General features: G+C 40.5%; 1 protein-coding gene across 2 annotated transcripts in view; it reads right to left on the bottom strand.

The window, feature by feature from the left end:
• HNF4G (hepatocyte nuclear factor 4 gamma) overlaps positions 1-20,421 on the bottom strand; it is a 63,948-nt gene extending 43,527 nt beyond the window's left edge. For both annotated transcript variants that reach the window (XM_075085275.1, XM_075085276.1), the window contains exon 1: positions 20,215-20,421. The gene's annotated coding sequence lies outside the window, so the exon portion shown is untranslated. The remainder of the gene's footprint in view (positions 1-20,214) is intronic.
• Positions 20,422-21,882: the final 1,461 nt, after the last annotated feature.

Here is a 21,882-nt window from a genome sequence, read left to right as displayed (position 1 = left end):
ACAGTATTCACTGTACCACCATTCTCAACAAGAAAGAGAACCAGCAACTGCAGCTATTCCTGATGGTTTTGATTGCCCTCTTCCTTTTTGGTGGCAGACAAGATAATGAGTTTACAGACAATGCATAGGATAGGTAGGCTGTATTTTACTAGATGTCTACTTGCATCTTTTGATGCATGAAACCCTTTGAAAATGTAACCCGAGTCCTAAGTATTCCGTAGAGAAGTGTGATGATAAGAGTTTGTATTTGCTAGACCTTTTTTTGTGTTGAGCTCATCAGTTGTCAATTAACTGTAAATGATTAAGGTGATCATAAACGCTAGCAGCCAATTCTTAGAGTTCAGTTCCAGGTGAACATGAAATCTGTTTTATGAAACAAAGTCTTGGAGATTATAAACATCAACCGATTAACTTGAAAATGTCTTTTTTTGTAGTAGACTTATCCTGGAAAAAGAGCCCATTTGGTTTTGGTTTTGTTTTTTTTTTATTCTGCATGGATGCAGATTATTTCATTGGCAGTGTATGCAACAAGTCTAAAATAAATACAAAATAAATACAAAATAAATTTCAATGCCTTTAAATTAATTGAAATAACTGAAATAATTTAAAATAATTTCAAATATTAACAAAACCCATTTTCCCCAAAAATTTGTTTCCATGTATCTGAACTGCATGGGACTGTACTATCAGCCACATTCTATGCTAAGACAACACAGCCAGTAGCAATTGAGAAACACATTACGCATAGCACTTAGTTCTTCATGAAATTCTAGATGACTTAATGATAGATAATGGCCTACAATTCATGTGTGACTTATTTTAGCAAATCTCACCAATACAGCAATTCAAGCACGTTGCATCAAGGCTTGCCTAAGTATAATCAAATGGGCTTGCAGAAAAATCAGCAGAAATTACAAAACACTTAATAAAGTGACATGGTTAGAACTCCCATGAACTCAGTGCTGTTCAACTGTTTTAGCACATCTGTTTTACTAGGATTTCCAGAGCAGATTTGGTAGAGAAAAGAATTAAAATGTCAATGCTCACTAGTACCCTACCGCTTACCGAAAACTGTTGGAATAGTTACAAAAACCTGTCCACTATCACTTTGATGGCTGCTATCTTGACTGACACTAAAACATGTAAAGGGTATCTTTGCAAACTCTCTTTCATCTTCCTAAGTGGGTTACCACGTCCACATCCAATATTCAAGATATGCATGCACACTAGATGTACCCTGTGGCTGTAGTTCTGCAGCATCAACAAACTTTGCAACCTCATGAAGCAACTCTTTTCAAGAAGCCCTGATGAAAACATTGAACAACAGAAGTCCAGGAATAACTGTTTATCTGGACAGGTCTATGTGTGACTTCGTTAGCAATTTCCTTTCATTACGAAAGCTAACCTTAAACCTAATCCTAGCCCTACCCTTTGTTTTCTATCTATTAAACAATCATTAATCCAGGAAAAATCCTTCCATCTTAACCCATGATAGTTTTGTTTCTTTAAGTACCTTTTCAAAGAAATTTGCCAAAGGTTTTTTGGAAAATTAACTATACTGTGGCAACATCTGAAAACATAGCCAGAATGCACTTCAAAGCTCCTAAGCATGACATACCCCAGCTTTTCTACATATTGAATTGGGATGAGGTCTGGAAGGGCACCAGCTCCCTTGCTTCACTCTCACTGGCCTCATCAGCAGGAGAGGAACTATGGCATTTTCTTGCTCTCTCAGGGCAGGACAATCAGGGACCAGGCAGGACACAGAGAGAACACAACACCAGGAGCTCCACTCAAGCACACCTAAGTCAGTACATATACTTTTCCCCATACCTAGTGATTCCTTGAAAGAACTGCAAGCCTATGCAGTGTTCACTCCTGCTGCAAAACTTCTTTGTATTAGAGATTTAATTTTTTTGTGCATTGAGCCTACACTGTACTTCCTTAGATTTCATCTGCAGCGCTTTAAAAAAACATTGCATGGCATTTACCTTTTTCCATGACATTCTGGTCTTTTGGTACAGGGGTATAGGGTGACATAACAGACACAAACTAGTGAGACAAATTAGTAAATATGAATTGTTCTGTAACAAGATAGTTGAAGCAATAATACTTTCAAATACCTTTCCACTTGTGAACAGTGTGAAAGTAATGCCTGTTTTACCAGTACTATGTGCAAGAACCTCATATGGAAAAGTTGAACACGTGAGACAGAAACCATTAAAGGTAGATCAAGAAGAATCCTGATTCATTGTCTCCTGCCACGCTGCAGATGGTTTCCACACCGCCACATGAAACCATCACCTCGCTGCTGGTCACCCCAATGCAGCCCACCCTCCTTGGGCCCTAGATGGCAGCTCTTTCACTGCAGCCACTGCCAAACAGACCACTGATAATGGACTCACCTAAAAGCAAAAAACCCACTCTGTGATCGAAAAGCCATAGGAGTCCATAAATAGTAGATGCTGGAGCACAGACAGTAGAAACACGTCTGATCATTAACAAATGTCTGCATTCATTTGTGGTTGAAGGTCCATTTTTTATATGGTGCATGTTATTTCATTTTTGTGGTTTGGGGATGCTTGGGAAATACTAAACCAAAGTGAAGTAAAAACACACATGCAAAAGCCCAAACAGATACCAGAGAACCTGAAACACCTTCTGTTATGAAAAAAATATAAATAAAAATTCAGGAAACACATAATCAGGCAGAAAAGACACTGGAGTAAGTTTTGGCTTAAGATATCTGGCAAAACTGGCTTATTTCCAAAATGAAATATAGCCTAAAGCATAAATGTTACCGTTATTTAGTTTGCTCAACTCTCTTGATTCACTTAATAATAGAAATCTGTGTAACTTTGTAGACGCAGAGACCTCTTGTGTAATCATATTGCTGAAGTATATGCTTTTAATTGATAAACAGCAGACAATTCTATAAAGCTGAATTACTGGTTTTACTTGATATTAAGTGTCCATTCTCTTCAACAAAAATAAATAGGAACAACAGAAATGTCTTTGCCCTTCTGCTACTGTTTCAGTGGAAAACTAAAGATTCAGGACTTTTTAGACTCACTTTTTATAAATTGCATGGAGTTTGACATAAGTTACTTAAATTACATGCATAAAGATGGGCCCTCTACTGAAATGTCAGCTTTGGTAGCACGGGCCACTCCTCAACACTTTATCTAGATAAAGAGAATAAAACATTTCAAACTATCTTATTAACAACAAATCCCCTAAGAAAAGTGTGCATCAAAATCTAACACCAACACACCATTTCTTCCAAGGCCAGACATTATTTTCACCAAAAGAAAAATTATCTGCAAGAATATGTGTAACAGTGCCCTCTGGTGAGTATGTGCCCAAGCAATACGCTTTCATTATAAGGGTAAAGAGAGATTTTTGTGGCAGGGATGATAGATAATTTGGACAATTTTGCAAACTGAATTATGGTACCACTTTTCAGAATCAGCAATGAAGAAGTTAGGCGTTTTGAGATTATAATTACTTCATGCAATTGGTTTATGCTCATTTTTTTAAATGCAAACTTGCATGTAGAGACAGTAGCCTTGACTAGGTGAAGATTTATGAGAGCTATAGACAGCATAGCTACTTTTATGGCTGAGAATGCAATAGATCCAAAGCAAACACTGATAAGTCCTCTATTCTTCTGAGAAGTATCCACCCACCAAGTGTCCTGACATTGGAAAGCCCCACAGTTTTGATAAGAATAAAGACAAGCTAACTGTAGAAAACAACTTCATTTCTTAAAGTCAGTTGAAAACATTCACCAAGTGTTTTGTGGGCAAGGGCTGTGTCCTTCTCCATTACTGGACAATGTCCACTGCATTTTCAATCCTACTGAAATGTGTATATATATAAGTAAAATTTACATCCATGCATACATGAAATACAGGTCTACGCATAGGTATACTTGTATGTGTGTATATATACATATAAAATTAAGTTAAAATATTGGAGAGACATCTTATTGAACCAAGGAGTAAAAATCTACTTTCAAAAGGTTTAATTGTCAAACACAACAAAAGGTACTTAATAAAAAGTAGTTGATATGAAACTGGAGTGGATGAGGCCTCAAAATACCATTCTGGTCTGGTTTATTACCTACTATCTGGGGCAAAAACAAGAGCAGCTTTGCCAGGAGTGTCATGCTTCTTCATCAGTACCTCCCAGTGATCATATATGGTCTGTCTCTCAAGGTACTTGAGAGAGATACTTCTAGCCTCTGCAGTGCAACCTGAACTACAGCAGTGTTCTCATAAAGGCAGGAAGACAGAGGAGTTACCAGAGCTGTTTGTATCTGTGATGTTTGTACTGCAAAAGAATGAGAGAGTGAACTTAATGAAGATACTACCCTAGTCAACTTACCTATCTCTTATCACAATCATTCTTCTCACTCATATTAAATATGCCTCATCACCCTCTTGCTCTAACTGTGGTGACTAATTAACTTCATGGTTTTTAAGGAAGGAACCTGGCAGTCCCGCTCAGTTGTTTAACAAATAACCAGCTGTCCCCAGAGGACTCAAAGGAGTCGCTCCCAGCAAAGTTTCTTTGGGCCAGGTATAAACATCAAACAAAATCTACCTCAGCAGGTGGCAGCAAGAAGCGTAGGGGGGCAGGATTGAAAAATGTCATCAGCAAATAAAAAAATATGACTTCTACATCATTTTGCAATGTTCAGTCAATTTATTGTAGAGACTGTGATGGTTACAGTGGACATGGAAGGTCTTGATTATATCATATGGGTCATCAAATTTATGCATTAGCCTCCTGTAGTACATTTGCTTAACACCTCCAAACATCCAGCCATCAGCTCTCCCAAAACAGAGGCACTGGTGCTTTCAAAAGAGGACAAGCTAATTAATTTTACACACACATACACACACACACAAGAAAAAGACTGTGGTATGTTGCAAACAATAATAAATTACAATACTTTCAAAAAGGTAAAAGTTGTCCCTCTTTTGCAAATTGTCACCCTGGCAAACACGCAGATTGAGTAAACTCTGTTTTTCAAAATCTAACCCAGTTTTGCTAGAAAACTCCGCAGATGGAAAATGAGGCTAATTTGATTTATTTTGGCAAATAAAGAAAGGAAGGGGCTGTGAAAGTCAGGTCTGCAGTAGAAATATTAACTTTACTGATAATACTTTAGCAAGCACTAAAGATCCTAGAGCAAAGGCTACCTTTTTATTATGGCAGCAAACAGCATTCAGCCTCATGAGGCCAACAAGCATCACTGTAATATATGAAAAACATAGAAATGGTTCAGACCAGTTTAGGGTCTTCTCTGAACCTCGGATGTAAGGTAAGTTAGAAGTCAGCACATTAAATTACTGGCTTTTGAACTTTCCCATCATATATTTTTGTATAGTTCCATAGATACTTCTAAATTAAGATAGCTGTCAACATAAGACTTCAGCAGCAAAAAAGAAGAGTGATACTATAGTGTAAGTTGTCACCACTTGCTTATGGGAGGAAGTAAGAGACCACATTAGGTCAAGTGTTCCTCACTGGTGAAGTAATTGGTAGCTGAAAGTCCCAAGACGAGAATGCAGTTATTTTGTGCCAGATTGATAATTTTGGAGAGTGAAAAAAATTACCTAGGGTAGTAGTAAACAGTACTGCATGGGAATCTAGTGGAAGTAACAGAGACATTTAAAAGCAAACAAACAGATATGAAAAAGCACACTTCTGCAGAAAACCTTAGCATACTGACAAAACCTGACAAATTTGTTACAGTCCTCGTAAGTTCAAAGTCAATGAGATTTGACTGTAATGGACCTTTTTTCCAGGTACTAAAAGCAAGCAGGTAAAAAAGCTGGAAGTACTGTTCTGCCTGGCTCAGCCCAAGCTTGTTCCACTTGCTACAAAGCTCCGCGTTCCCTAGGGCGCCGCACACTCCCTTGTGTGCCACCAAGGCTTCTGCGCTCTGCTTTCTCCCTGAGCGTTTGTAAAAGAGTTAAAGGAAGCTTTACTGAAATTAACTCCTTATTAATCAAAAGCAAAATAATCCTCTCTCCTCCAGACACATGAGAGAAGAAAGGACAATTATTTGGAAATTGGAGAGCCCTGGCAGCACTCCTGGCTTTTTTAGCTCAAAACAGTCCATCTCTGTCAGTGCTGCAGCACGATTGCATCAAGCTGAATTTATTCTTCTGTTCACAAAGGGGTACTTCACATGTCTTAGATCAGTCACAACTTGCCCCAGTTATTCTAAAGGAAAAAGGAAGAAAAATAAATATACTATAATTCTAGATTAAAAAAAAAAAACACAACCAACTGGCAGAACACACAGATTTGAGTGTTACTGATTTTCCTGTGCATTCCAATATCTCAAGGTGCTCTGACAGCAATGCTGCATAGTAAAGAAAGTAAAAAGAAATCCACTCTAATCAAATCTATTTATGATTCCTTTAGCTGTGTTACATTGACAAAGATGGGCCCTGGTTTGCTTTCTTTGGGCTGTGGGATCATACCATTACAGACCCTTCAACACAAAGTTACAAGAAAAAGTGGGACAAATATTTTTTTCTGTTTTTATCAGGTTTTTATCGTGTCTAGGTTTTCCATCTCCACTGTTCTCATTCAAACTAAATCTAGTTCAGGAAGAAAATCCCAACCTCATTTCCCTGAGAACCTAGTTATTTTATCTACTTCAACAACCAAGCTACTCTACCTTGTCATTTCAATTTTCACATATTTTCTCTTTGTGTATTAGTTCTATGATTCAGTGAAATCTCATCTCTTCAGTCCACTGCCATAAACTACTGTCCGGAACAAAGCTCTCTCTCAAATTCAATCTCAAACAAAATGAAAAAGAGAAAATCACAAATGAGAAAGTGGACCACAACCAATCCTATGGGTCCCATTCTCACAAGGTCTGCAAGTTATTTTGCTTCATCAAGTACACCTGAACTATGGGAAGCTGCTATCACCTCTCTCGTTGCTGAATGAGAAAGTGTTAATAAAAACAAGACCTCCTTCCAGGGACATTGAAGTGTCAATGTTAATCCCTGATTTGGCTGAAATACACTTCTTGATCTTAAAAGTGATTTCCACATGAAATACAAACAGCTGAAATGTTATTGTTTAAATAAATGGGGATGCAGACTGTCACGCATCTGGTGGAATTACTGCTGCTAAACTATGATTGTTATAAACAGTAATTATTTACTGTAATGGTAACACCTAGAAATCCTTTGTGCTCAACTGAGTCTTCTCTAAGATATGCAACAGCCCTAATAACCAGGAAGACAAGAAAAACCTTTACATTCATGCCATCTGTACCTCTGCGCAAAGCACTGAGCTGCAGAGAATCTCACAGTTTACAGAACTTTTAGATAGGGACAAATTTCTTTTTGTTTCAAAATTTAGGATATTTATTGCACTTTCTTATACCGCCTTTTCAAAGTTTTGTAATTACTGTCTACAACCCTCTGCATGCATTTTTTTTCCCTATATGAATAGCTATATTAATAACTTGTACAGAACCCCACCTGCTAAAGCCTCTCCAAGAAAGCACAAATAGCTGTAACTCATAGCACTGGGTTATGAAGCTTTTCCTTCAAATTAAAGTCTGGAAAACACCAAAACTAAAGCATTTACATAGCAAACACTTATAAATGGTGGAATGTGAACCTGAGAGTTAAAAGGACTGAGCAAAGAATCTATTAAGGTTTTTTACAGTTAGAAAATATTTTGTTATATAATGATGGCTGTAAGTAATCTTGCAAACAAGAATTAGTAATTGTCTGTATCCATATTGCGCCATTGCTGAGGTACAAGCCAGGCAAGCCCATACAATTGCTTTAGCGGAAGTACATGAAAAGGAAGTTAGCAGTGAATTAAAAAATTAGTTTCACACAGTGATAGTGCATTTTAATGAAAATGATGACACTAACTTCTGCTGCTATCACAGTGTTTTTAAACTGGTGTAAGTCAATTAAGTGAAGTTTGGTCAGCGGAGGAATCAGAGAGAGTGTGCAGAACTGGTGTGAATATTCCCACATGCCACATGATAGCAGTGACATACTAATAATAGCACATTGATGCTGATATTCCTTGAATGTCCGTGACTATTAGAACAGTTTCATTTTGCTGAAAAGCTGTACTTAGAATTCTTTATTCAGCTGCAAATAGGAAATGTTATTAATAAAGTTATGTTTTACTTCTTCAGCTGCACTTTTAAAAAGTTAGGTTGCAGTGAAAAATTGCTACCGTTTCTCCGTGACTTTTCAGGGTAGTTCCTATTTCTTATCAGGTCTAGCCTGGTGTGATTCTATAAGTGTGCATATGGTATAGACTGAGACATTAATGGACTCGACAAGCTGCAATATATTAAAGTAAGCCTCTAATGTGCGTATGTATACACACCTTGTAATACATACACATTTCTCTAATTCTTTCAACTTCCCGTTACTGTTTTGTAACATCAATCTATTGCTGCTACTTTATCTGGAAAATGTTCATTTTTCATGTCTCAACCTTTTTTTTTTTTCTTCTAAGCAAAGAATCTTTCCTGTGTGGACTCCTGCAGGCTCAGTTCTGAGCCCTCTTTTCTGCTCCCTCCCAGGTCATCACCTTACTACTTCCTAAGCATCGAACCTGAGGTCATCAGTCACCTATAATCTTAACCACCACACCAGCTTCAGTGATGCTTATCTGTAGACACTTTAATGCCTGTTAACATATCTCCTTCTCCTTTGTCCCTGCTGTTCAAGTAAGTTCTAGGCTTACACCACCAAAGCCCAAACAAAGCATCTCTTTCATTATTTACTCCTTCCCCCTGCTCCTTCTCAACGGCTTCCATATTTAATAATTTCAGCATCAATCTGGTTCTCCTCCTCCTGCATCTCATCTGCTCACAAACTGCCTGCTGATTCCTGAAACACTCTATATAAAAATTTCCTTGGCACACAGCCGGAGTGTGCTTTTTTCCTGCAAAAAAAGAGTGAGGGCAACAGTTTGGTCAAAATTCCAGACCTAGAAATGGAATGTTTTGCAGACTTTGTCCCTTTTCAAGATACCTCCACCTAGAAATCCAACCCTGTTCAGTAGTTACTACAAATGGTGTCTGAATTGTGATCTTCCTGGCCATTCTGATTCCAGGTGCTGGAGGCCAGTCACTTCATTTCATCCCTTCTAAACACTAGGTGGGAGAGCAGAGCCTTTGGATATATGCCCTACACACATCTTCACCAAATTCCTCATCTTGACTTTCATCTGTTTTCAATTCAGCTACATCTCCTTCTGCCCTAAAGCCAAGCTCTCCAGCCCTACAGATGTACAGACTGTAATCCATCCTCTCACACACAGAATGATGCTCCTGCTCCTCGCCCAAGAGTAAGTTATAAAAAAAGAATAAATTTCCTCCAAGAATAACCCCCTCCCTCTCCAAAGTATTTGATTGGAAGAAATTTACAGTGATGAAACAAGAACGTGGTATGCCACATTTTATCATGCTGCAGCTGCCCACCAACCAGCTACATCTAATATACAGCTGGCTGTTCTTCTTGTGTCTTTAGCAAAACTTGGAGTACTCAAAAGTAAACAAAACCAAAAGAAAGCAAACAAACAAAAAAGCCACACAGACTCCCAAATGCACATACACAAAAAACCCCAGGCATATTTGATCAGCATTTGTACAGAAAAAATTATCTTTGCACACTATTCTTGTTTATGAGTACTCAAGTCTATAAATAACTTGCACGCACTCATGTTCATTCAGCTAGGGAAAGGCAATTCTGTCAGAGCCAGAGATATGTACTAAAACTGAGAGAAAACAGGAAAAGACAAGTTTTACCTTCATATGGGTTAAACAATTTGCAATTTTGCTTTAATAAAAATGTGCACAGTTGTTCCTCTTTAGAGACACATGAAGAAAGTTTGAAATGAGCTGCTTGGACAATGGGCATCAAGAAATTGCTTAAATTGCTTAAGGAATTTAAAATGTTTGGGATTCTTTCCTTCATTGCAACCAAAGTAATTTCTTAACATAGCTTACTAAATCTTAATTTTTTATTTAAAGACCAGTCTACAGAAAAGTCCTTACATGTGGGACATCATTCTAGGGTGTTCTAACTGACATTCCTAGAAACTGAAAAATATGTTGGCCAAGACCTAGACTACTCAATCAGTTATTTCAATTTTATTTTATATTGTATGTTTTCATTTTAAATATTATTTTATGGATCTATTTAAAAAACCACTGAAATATTTATTGCTTTTAGCATTGTTTTGGTGGAGATTATTCTTAAAAAATAAATTTAAATAAGCAATGAGTTTGCTTAATTTAAAATTCCTAAACATTGACTGTATGTTGGAAATAAATATAAAGGTAGTGAAAAATAATTATAAAAAGTAAGAACTGTTTAATAAAGCAGCTATTAAAGGCTTTGCTTTTTCTTACAACTAAGTCTAGTATATCTGCATCTGCTTTGGTATTGCTGCACATTTTACTACACGAAAGAGTAGGTGTCACTGTTCTTATAAGCATAGCAAATAATTTCTTCACACATTCATTACATATGACATTCAATATCGTTCTAACTCAAATAATGCCTATCTTCAGTTTTTTCTGTAGGTCATCATCAACCCCATCCCATTTAGTTCATTTGGCGTAATTCCCACAGGGTTACTGCAAGGAATTTTAGAGATTCAGTATCATATAAGGTTGCCAACTATGCATAAAAGTAAGTGACCCTTTCTCACACTGTAATCTGCTCAAAGAACTTCCAAAACACTCACTGGAAGTATTATATTAAAGTCAACAACATTCTTCTATGTCATATAGTGTCTTTCCTCTCAGGAACTCAATATCTTTTGCTTTAAGTGTTGACTGTGCTTAAGTATAGGTCCTGTACATAACACAATGTCTGTATCTATTCACAGTGACCATCTGACTTCTAATGGGCAGTTGCACAGAATCTTTAGGAATGCATTTAATGTGGTACATTTCGTTCCCATGAAAGCAATGTAGCAAATGAAAGAGGGAAGAAAGGTAGCAGTGGCATCATACTACCTTCAGCACACTGTGTATCATCACTAAGTGTTTGACAGGCCACAGTTTGAGAGTCATTGCTTTGTTCAACTATAAACACAGGTATTTATAGACTATCAGATATATTTAGTGTCATAAACATACCCTTTGGTTGGAAAAATTAAATTACACACTGTTTAATAATAGGTGGCTGGTTTGTTTTCTTTTTCTTTTATTCTTTCTTAAATTACAAGGCTAATGAGGCATACAAAATGATTTTAAATTAATTTAGGGAAGGATGTAAAGCTTGCTTTATGGGAAGGTTATTGATTTTCAACAGGAATCTAACTATGTCACATACTAACAACAGCATTAAATGTTTTGTATCAGGGCAAGAAGGTAAGCAAGATGCAGACTCACATGATTCATGGATTTACTCCCCAGCCATAGAAAATACACATTCATCCAAATGTTGTATCTAAACCTTGAGATATAGATATATAGATATAGATATAGATATAGATATAGATATAGATATAGATATAGATATAGATATAGATATAGATATAGATATAGATATAGATATAGATATAGATATAGATATAGATATAGATATAATAAGTAGTTCCCAGTGTTCCCAGCTGGAAGATACCCTTGTACGTACACAAGCTCTTCTTGCAATTCTAATATAACTATACCAACTCTATGGTCAGGGTCATCTCAGATAACCAACATTGGGTCTGACCCAAAATGAGTTAGAATTTTGAATTCAGTGGCATTAGGATTGGGATGCAGAAGGGCAAAGATGAGGATCTTTGTGTTCTATGGCACACCTAATCCAAACTGTGTATGGAAAGCACCTCAGCCAAAAGAAAGGGGTTCCTGCAAACAGCAGCCACTAGCAAGCCACAGATTTTTCTTGATATCTGAAAAAATATATCTGGACTTATCAAGGATTACAGGACATGTTGAATTCTAAATTTAGCTAAGAGCAAAGGATCATCTTCAATTTTCCGGGATCACAAGCTGCACTTGTGGTGGGCAGATGGATCCTTTGCAGACAATTGCACGACACAATCTGTTTTACAATTTCTAAACTATTAGTGGGTTGATGCCAGGGCTCCTCAAAGTTTCTACTTCCAGTTGTACTGATGTGAGGTAGAATAGAGCTCTTAAGCTGAAAAATAGAAATTTATTACTCTGACCACCTAAACATACCAGACAAGGCAGACAAAGAAGCTGTTTTCATAGTGACTTCCTATTGTCTTTCTGGGTTTGATAATGTGTTTAGTTTTAAACAGCAGGTTCCCTACAACTATTTAACTATGTTACCTTGCCCAACTAATGAAATACTTCTGCACCAGGAGAGTTTTTCCTTTGCGACCTTCCTTATACAGCTGAGGTTTAACAAGCATCTTGTTGGCTTTAACTGCTCTACAATGCTGCTTTTCATCTTCTTATGGAAAGCAAGAGACCAGCCTTACAAATTCAAGGCTGACAGATGCAAAAGGAGATCATAAAGGGTTAAGAAGTTTGTTGCAATCTCACAGATATTTCTTCAGGCCATTCAAAGCTGTGCTCATTTTCTACCTGCCAAGGTTTTTGCAATTCATACATGTATCTTAATTTCAGAATGCTCATTTATGCTCTCTGGTACCACAGAAACTTGGGAATGATCATTGGGAGTGTTTTTCATTTTCTGCCCTCTTTCAGCTTCAAATACGTCTTGGGAAATAAATTACTTGGCCTATTGGACTAAAATAAGATAAAAACTTCACTATTAAGTTTTTTACTAACAAAATTAATGGTAAAATTTCTGTTAAAATTTTAATCCCTTTCTCAGGCAGAGCCTGCAAACTGCTAAACATTTCCTTGCACTTGAAATGTAAGCCTATTCATTTAAAGTTTCCTGGTCTTGCTCCATTATAAAAAGGTCTTTATAGACTTGCTATTGGAAAGATTACTATAGTGGAGTTGCTTGCTCTCCTTTTTACCACTCATCAACATGATGTTAAAAATGAGAAATGAGTTGCCCTCTGTCAATTTTCGAGCAGGCAAATACCCCTACCATTATATACCCAGCAGTCAGCTTACTCTTTCTGGCAAGAAATAAAATGACTGATTTTGTTGACAGAACAATTTGTTGAGGTCTGGCTGCAATATTCTAAAACTTCAGCCTCAGTGGCTCTCTTCAGAGCTGACCATTCCTTTCAATGGGGACAGCAGAGGTAGGTATGCGCCTGGATCTCAGCCATGGAAGTTCAACATCCACTAGGCCAATGCAAACATCCCTGTACCCAGCAATTTAAGCAACTATCTCAACTGCGGACAAGGATATGTATTTATCCTGGCACCCTTGTTATGGGGACAATGACCTTCAGGAGAGGTGGGAGTTGAAGTGGACAAGCAAGCGGTGCCAGTGCTTTAAGCTGCCTCAGTTGTTTTGGCTGAGCCAGAAAATGGAAGTGAAATGCACCAGCCTGCTTCAGGGAACTTGTACTGTTTCTTCTCTGCTCTTACTTATCTGCAAACAGGGGCATCTGAATGAAGCCTGAAAAATTTGGCTGAGGAGATGGATCCCAGATCAACCCAAAAGCTCAGACCAGACTTCTGTTCTGTGAAGTATAGAATGCACCTACATTTTTAAATGTAGTATAGATTTTCAGTTCGTGGGAGCTGGGGCTCTGGTTCATCCCATTTGTGTTTTACTCTCAATGCTTTATAACAGTAGTTAAGGAGATACAGACCCTATAAAGTACTTTTTATCTGAGATAAGTTCTTTTCATCTTGACTCGCTTTAAACAAAAAAAAAAGCCATAACCAACAAACAAACAAAAACCACTCACAAAGTTAACCTAACACACCTGCAATTAGCTTAATGCATTTTACATTTTTACAAGTAAAACTTCTTCCCCCTAATCCAAAGGCTACTTTTTGCTCTTTCGGGAAATTCCAGTAAGGCTTCCTTTTATTTTTTTTTTCCTATTTTTGCAGATAGTGTTTTGTCTTTGATACAATGATGCAGTTTTCCATGGAAGCTTCAGTGTCAACACCAAACTCGTAAATGGACTAGTTTGTATTCCTGTAATTTATCTAGAAGATTCTGAAATGAAACACAGAAAGATAAATTTAATATTAAAACTGAATGCCTTTCTTTGTATTTTTTTCCCTCTTACTATCATGGCCAAAGTTATTCATATTGCTATGATCAAATCTAAATTTCTGCCTTAATCTTATGTCAGACCAAGTTCTGGCACTTCAAAACTGAAATAAATTAAAAAGCATTGTCTCTAAGTCTCCCTACACCGCTCGTTAAAATTACTTGTTTAATATTAATATAAAAAGTCACTGACGCTCAGAGAGTCAGATAAAAGGAAAAAAAAAAGAAAGGTAAAAGCAATAATATCGGGTAAGACACTGTAAAACGTGAACTGAGACAAGAGGCTCGGAAGACATTAAAGGCTCTTTAAAAATGTAAATCTTTTTGAAATGTTTTGGATTTGGACATTAAAGCCAGGGATATCACTGTTCTCCCAAAAGGCAAGAAGGGTATTAAATAAGAACAATACATACCTATTATGTAGACAGCGTCTACAACCCAAATCAGAACTAGCAGCAAAAGCTATGCATTGTTTTCATTGTTCGTAAGTAAAAAGCCTACTTCCATTTTTGTGAGGACAAAAGAAGAAATATGGATTGAAGGGTAACCACCCAGAAACCATATAAAACTACACACGCAGCCAACAACGTACGGGATCGCTATCCTGCCTAACAGGGTCAGTGCGTGGCTACCACACGGTCCAGCAGAAAAGACTGTTCTCGACTTGTTGAGCAGTTGGGAGCAGGGGAGTAGCAAATAGGTGAAGTATTTAGCAGTTTGGTGAACAAAATCCTACGCATTTCCAAAATCATAATTTTACCTTGGAACTATAACAGCACGTACAAGCCAACACCTCACTATACCTATCAGGTGCAGAGAGCGGACAGTGAGTGTGTATTAATACGCAATCACAGCGTGGTCACTATCTCACTTCTCTGAGTAGTGTCCAGACCTCTACTGAGGGAATTTCGTCCACTAATGTCTGACATTTCCACGCAAAAGGAATAAATATTATTATCTTCAAGGATATAGCAAAAGACACTGTCTGCAAGACAGTTTGAGGTGTGATTCTGAAACAAGTGGTTTCGAAATGAACCATCTTTCTCACTGCGGTTATAAATTATAAAAAAAAAAAAAAGAAACTGCGCAGCTGTGGGAGACACAAACAGTGCCTGAGAGACATGAGGCAACACGATCAGTGTGGTGAGCAATCATCAAGCATCTGGACCAGCTCTGAGCATACAAACTGGTCCCGCCAAGTGCCCAGTGTTGATACTTCACATGTCAGCAGTTAATGAAAAAACATCTTGTTTAACAAAGAAAAAGGGAAATTCAATCTGCATAACTTTCTGCCAGGGAGGCCTATTTTGGTTAGCAAGTAGCTGGTTACTGATGGACATTGCTATTGTCTAAGACAAGTACAAACCAGGCTGGTGTAGCCTAGCAACCCCATACAAAAATGATTCTCAAAAAGGGGATTCTCGTTGCACCATTGCCATAGATGCACTGTCAATTGCAAGCTGAACCGCATTTGCCATTTCATGGAGGCTCGATCCCTCACTCCCACCTGAGCCTAATCACCAGGTTTGGGCAGGTACTGTCATACACACACACCAAGAAATCCTCTTCCATCAGAGAACTAAATTCAAGTTAAAAAAAAAAAAGAAGCCTAGGCACAAACTTTACCATGCTGGGAATAGATAGCGGAAGCAGTGCGCTATTTGTATAGGTCTATTGCAGTTGGATTCCTAGATAAACAGGAGGCAAGGAAAATTCACACAGCACTTTGTATACTGCTGACTGTAATGTATGTCCTTGTTGCCTGGATACCTCTAGTGAATTACTGAGCAAGGGTGCAAGTCTTTTTCCTACTCAGTATTAAATAAAAAAAATCCCAACCTACTCCTCCGTAAGAGGCAGAAGATGCACATGGAGGCTTCCTGCACCTGTGCCAGCCAAATGCCAGAAAGAGACAGATCGAGTGTTGAGAATGTTAAATCTTGTGGGTTGCCATGCCACGTTACGAGCTAGATCTCATACAATTCATCACCCAAGTTGCAGAAAAATAGTCCAAGAACTCAAAATAATGAATTCTGTCATTTCCAATAGAAGTGTGAAGGGAGAATTATGAATGAACCTTTTAAAAACACGTATGTGGAGGGAGATTGCCTTTCTACAAAATGAAAGCAGCAGGCTTCTATTTAAATGGCCCAATCCTGAAAGCGAGACCTTTCAATTTCAATTAACTTAAATTGACAATTGAGAAAGGTTTGAAAATGTTGTTGGAGCCTTTCAGTTTGATAGATCTCAGCTCTGGCATTACACACAGCATTCTGACCTGATTTTTAGGGTGTGCTGTTTTAAAATTGAAAATTTGAAAAGAAAAATATTTGATTCAATCAAAGCTGTTGCAAGACATTAAAACGTCTTAATCCATTAGAAAGGCATTTTTCCGTATTTTCTCATCACGGTGTGTTATATAATGCATCATTCATTAAAACATGTTAAAACCTAAGAGCCACGCCTTCCTGCAACCTTATGTTATTTTATGTTGCAGCAATAATTTCGCAGAGAATTTAAATTCTACCACAGAACATATTAACATACGCAAGAGGTAAGTATTCGCCACAGAAATAAAGCCTTTCTTTATATTTTAAACCAGTCTGTATTACCAGAATAATGCAATTATCTAATATTTCATCTCTCATGACATGACACAACATAGGCAAATCAAACTAATTTTCAGGCTTGATATTAAACAGTGTAGATTGTTTCATCCATTTTTAAGTGCAGAAAGAGAGCAAAAGAAAGGCTTCCAAAAAGCTGAACCACTTTGTTAAATAAAAAATGAAAATAAATAAATCAGAGTATATTTCAAAGCTCACAAGCAAGAGACAGAACTTTGAAATCGTTGAGAAGTGAGGCAGAGAGATCCCCGCATTGAAAGAGTCCGTTTATCAATTAATAAATGGAGTACATTGCCCCTGCTACTTGACAGATGTAAAAGCACAACCTCCTCAGCTCAGAACCACATTATACCAACGATGCAGTCTGAAATCACTTGTAAATTATTATTTTGTTATAATAGACTCAATTCCCAAATAAACAAAAACAAACAAAAACTTGATGTTTTTTTCCATCATCGGGGTTACCATATTACTAGTTTGGAATTTTTTTCAGGAGGCCTCTTTCAATTAATGACCTGCTAAGAAGAATTAGTGTGGTTTAAAGTGATATTTTGTTTCTTGTAGCCAGTGGGCATTTATGTACATGATACAGATTTGCAGGTAACACTGATGACATGTGATGGAGCCTATTTTTCCACCCCAGCCATAAAGAGCTTGAAGAGACAACAGGGACCAACCTCTCATAGTATTGAGTCCATATGCACATTATATAAATTCTGCCACAAAGTTTGAATCAGGAGCCATGTCAAGCATAACAACCAAGTTCTGTTCTTGCACTACTGTGGTTGTTTGGTAAACTCAGAGGAATTAAATAGGATTTGATTCAGAGATTCAAATTTGGCAAAGCAATACTAGGCCATATCTTGAGGAACAGGAGTAGCAGAAATGTGTTTATACTAGAACACTTTTGTTAGGGAGTGTTGTGGTTTAACCCAGCAGGCAGCTGAACACCACACAGCCATTTGCTCACTCCCCCTCAGTGGGAGGTAAAAAAAAGGTAAAACTCATGGGATGAGATAAAGACAATTTAATAGGACTGAGAAGAAAGGGAAAAGAATAATAACAATAATAATGATAAAAGAATATACAAAAGAAGTGACGCACAATGCAATTCCTCATCACTGATCGATGCTCAGCCAGTTCCTGAGCAGCAGACCCCCGGCTAGCTACTGAGCATGATGTCGTATGGTGTGGAATATCCCTTCGGTCAGTCCCCTCCCAATCTCTTGTGCACCCCCAGCCTCCTCGCTGGTGGGCTGGGGTAGATGCAGAAAAGGCCTTGACTCTGTGTGAGCACTGCTCAGCAGTGACTAAAACATCAGTGTGTGATCAGCATTATTCTCATCCTAAATGCAAAACGCAGCACTGTATCAGCTACTAGAAAGAAAATTAACTCTACCCCAGCTAAAACCAGGGCAGAAAATTGGCCCAGTGATGATTTAATGATGTGCACAAATTAGCAGTAAACATCACTTGGCCATCCAAAGAACTGGCTATTACAGCCAGGCCACAGGAATCCCATTTTCCTTGCCTGTACCTGCCATGTTCTTCCCTGGTGGGAGGCAGGACAGAGGGAAGTGGTAGCTCAGTGACACCTGAAGCTTTTCCCAATACGCTGCCGAAGGATACTTACAATAACCATCTTGGAAATGCAAACTGGACCTCTGCATTGCTCTGGTTTTACACTACTGTTACTGAGTACAAAATTTTGGAATAGAGACATTCCTCTAGTTATGTGAGATAAGGTGCAGAGAAAGTTATGCTTTGTGTTAAGGAAACACAAAACTTTGTGTTCTGGGAAATGGCTCCAAATGCGTGAGCTGCTAAAATCAAAGATAATGTCATGAACAAGATAACAGCATCCTGGTCGTACCCTACACCTGATTCTTTATTTTTTAAAATACATGTATGACGTGAGCCTTAGGCAGCCTGGTGCACTTCAGTAAGAGAGATAGGGACAGGGAGCTGAGTACAGGGCAATGGAAATACCACTTTTAAAATTATTATTTCCTCTCAACACTTCAGAGACTGAAGGATAATGAGAAGTGTGAACTGAGTTACAACAGAGCATTTTAAGAATTTTGTTCCTTTCCCCCTTATATTACTAGAAAAAGGAAAAGGGAAAAGAAAGAAATTACCAAAATAGCGTTCATAATATTTGAAAATCACCTGCATGTATATAAATGTTTCATATACCTCTTATATACGTTGTAAGAACTTCTGTTGTTAAGGGATATGGGGAATTACATAGCACTTTGTAATTTTCTCAGCACATAAGAGACTCAGGGCCTTTGAAAACTGTGTAGCATAATCAGCCTTATTCACTAACTCAGTTTTAACAAACTCAGCACCTGTAACAAAGGAGATGTCACCTTAAACTACTCTACTGTCTTTGTAATATGGATGAGAAATCACATTAAATCAAAGTATGTGCAGCACTGTACAGAACAGGCCTACACAAAGGAAGGTCCAATTTAACATAACCATAGCTTACTGTGGCATAGTGTTCACTATGGCAAATGTGAAAAGACGCTTTAAAATACTGCTATTGCAGCCTACTGTCTATTTTGCAAAATGCTTGACTATTTCTCCCATTTCAGTGTACAGGAACAGATGTTCAACTCACAGGTGTGACATCTGAAAGTTGGCTTTCATCAAAGGTACCCTGTAAACAGTGCACGTGCAACACTGTAAAAGCACTGGAAACACTGCTGGAACTGCTTGCAAAACTCCTCCTTAGCTTGCTTTGCCTGTGCAAACACGAATTTTGAAGTTTCCTCTTTTATTTTTCCCCTAAAGGGGGTATTTTGGGATTCTCCACCAAGGCATCCAAGCAATGGCCAAGTGCTATTGCTAGGAGCAGCCCTACAACAACAAATCCACCTGCTGTACAGGTGATCATGAGGGCGGGGGCGGAGAAATAAATAAGGGAGGCAAAACCAAAAGCCTGTAGAAAATCTTCCTAAACCGGACGCAAAGCCGGGACTTCGACTGCTAAGGACTCACACATGCCGGCACAGCCCCAGGCAGCTGCGCGACCGTCCGGCGGGGGCTCAGGAGGGCGCAGGGCGGGGCTGGGCTGCCCCGGGCTCCCGCTGCCCCGTCGTGCGGCCAAGGCACCCCCGTACCACCCCCCCTCCCTGCCCGGGGGCCCGGGGTTGCGCCCTGCGCCGCGCATTCCTCCGCAGCGCCCCGGGGGCCGACAGCAGGGGCACGTGACCAGGCGTATCCCCCTCCACCCCCCCCAAAAAAATGTATAAACTGAAATACACCCCCTCGCCCCCCGCCCCAGACCGGCTGCCGCCCGTTTTGCCGGGAGCCGGGTCAGCTTCCCCCGCGGTGCACGTCGAGGCCGTCACGGCGGGGTGAGCGGGGCTCTGTCACAGGGCGGCCGCCGGCGCCGCCACCCCCCGGGAACTTACCGGCGGGGCCGCCCCGTCCCTCGGCCTCCGGCGGCGCGGTCGCGGCTCAGGGCGGCGGCATCCCCCGGGCCGCCGGCCTCCCCCGCACACCCCGGCTCCCCGCGGGCGTCCCGGCTGCGTGACTTGTTTGGTGTGGCTGGCACCGCCGTTACCATATGCTGTGGCGGCGGGAGGAGGAGGAGGAGAGTGTGTGGAGCGGGAGAGGGGGGATTAACTTTGCGCAATGGCGACAGGGCAGCAGCCTCAGCCCAAGCATCAGATCGATTTACTAAACAAACTGAAACGTGGGTGGGGATGTTAAACAGTAACCAGCAGCCTCAATGAAAACTGAAAGCTGCTGCAGCCGCCGAGCGCGGCTGGCCCTGCGCGCCGCCCGCGCCCCGCCGCCGGGCGGGCCCGGTGCTCCCGCCCCGGCCCGGCTCGCCTGGGCCCGGCCCCGCTGGGCCGCGGCGGGCGGCAGCCGCGGTGTGGCGGCGGGGCTTTGCACGGCGGTGCCCCCCTGCTGGCTCCGCGGCAGCGCCCCCGGCCGCCGGGCCAGGCAGCGGCCGGTCCCCCGCTTCCTCGGCTGCACCGCGCCGCCGCCCCACGCCGGGCTGCTCCCCTGCCGCGGGGCGGGGAGGGGCGGAATAACCCCGCTCTGCCCCCGGCGGCCAGCCCAGCCCCTCCGCAGGGCCCGAGCGACCGGTGACCCCCGGCCGCTGGGCTGCTCCCGCCGCTCCCCCGGCCCGCAGTCCTCAGCTCTCCGCCGTCTTTGGTAGCCACAGATTTGCGAGAGCCCAGACCTCAAGGGTTCCCCAGCGGGTGTCTCTCCCTTTGCTCCACTGAAGCTGTCACGAAGGGGGTGGGGGGCGAGGAAGCTCCCCCTCTTTTTAGTTAGGCGCCTGGTTATATAAAGAAACGGGACGAAATACGGGGATCCGCTGCAAACTGTGGGTTCCCTGCACTAGAGACCCCTCGTCGGCCTCTTACCGTCGGGAAGGACGTGACACAAGGAACTATTTATAAAATAATAATTGTCATTGCCCGCCGACATTGAACGTTCACAGGCACGAAACAATAATTAACGCCTTGCCTATGATACCACCAGCTCACACCCTCAGAGGCATCAGGAAGAAAGGAAATAATTCAAGGCAGGGAAGGTGGTGTCTTGTCACTCTAAATACCGTCGGAGGGGGCCTCCCTGGCGGCGAGACAGGAGGATATTTGGCAGAAGTTCCCGTGCAAGACAGAAGAAAGACCCCGCAGGAAAGGGGTCGCCTTGCCGTGGATGCGTGAACACGCCTGACTCCCATAACTGCACACCCGTGTCAGTGATTTAACGACACTCGCGCAGGAGAGGGGCTGCGCGGGCTCTGCACAGGAAGGAGACTGGGGGAAAAAAAATATGAAAAATGTTCTCTTCCTCCAGCCTCTGAAAGCGGCCGGTGATTGATTGGTTTCCCCAGCGAGGAGATCAGCGAGTTTCCTCTACTTTCTTACCGGTGGTACCTTGCCATGCTGCTGTATCTCGTTAAGATGGCCAATTCCTCATTTCCAGAGTCTGCCCGTGGAAACTCTGGATCCAATTTCTAGGGGCTTTCGATTGTCCCTTGGAGGGAACAAAAGGAATTTAGCTTGACAATTCCCCCCCATTACGAAACATTAATAATCACTGGAAATAATTGCCCA

Source organism: Phalacrocorax aristotelis, chromosome 2 (assembly GCF_949628215.1).
Source record: "Phalacrocorax aristotelis chromosome 2, bGulAri2.1, whole genome shotgun sequence".
NCBI classification, from domain to species: Eukaryota; Metazoa; Chordata; class Aves; order Suliformes; family Phalacrocoracidae; genus Phalacrocorax; species Phalacrocorax aristotelis.
Note: the sequence above shows the minus strand (reverse complement) of the source record. Positions and strands in the feature narration are given on the sequence as shown.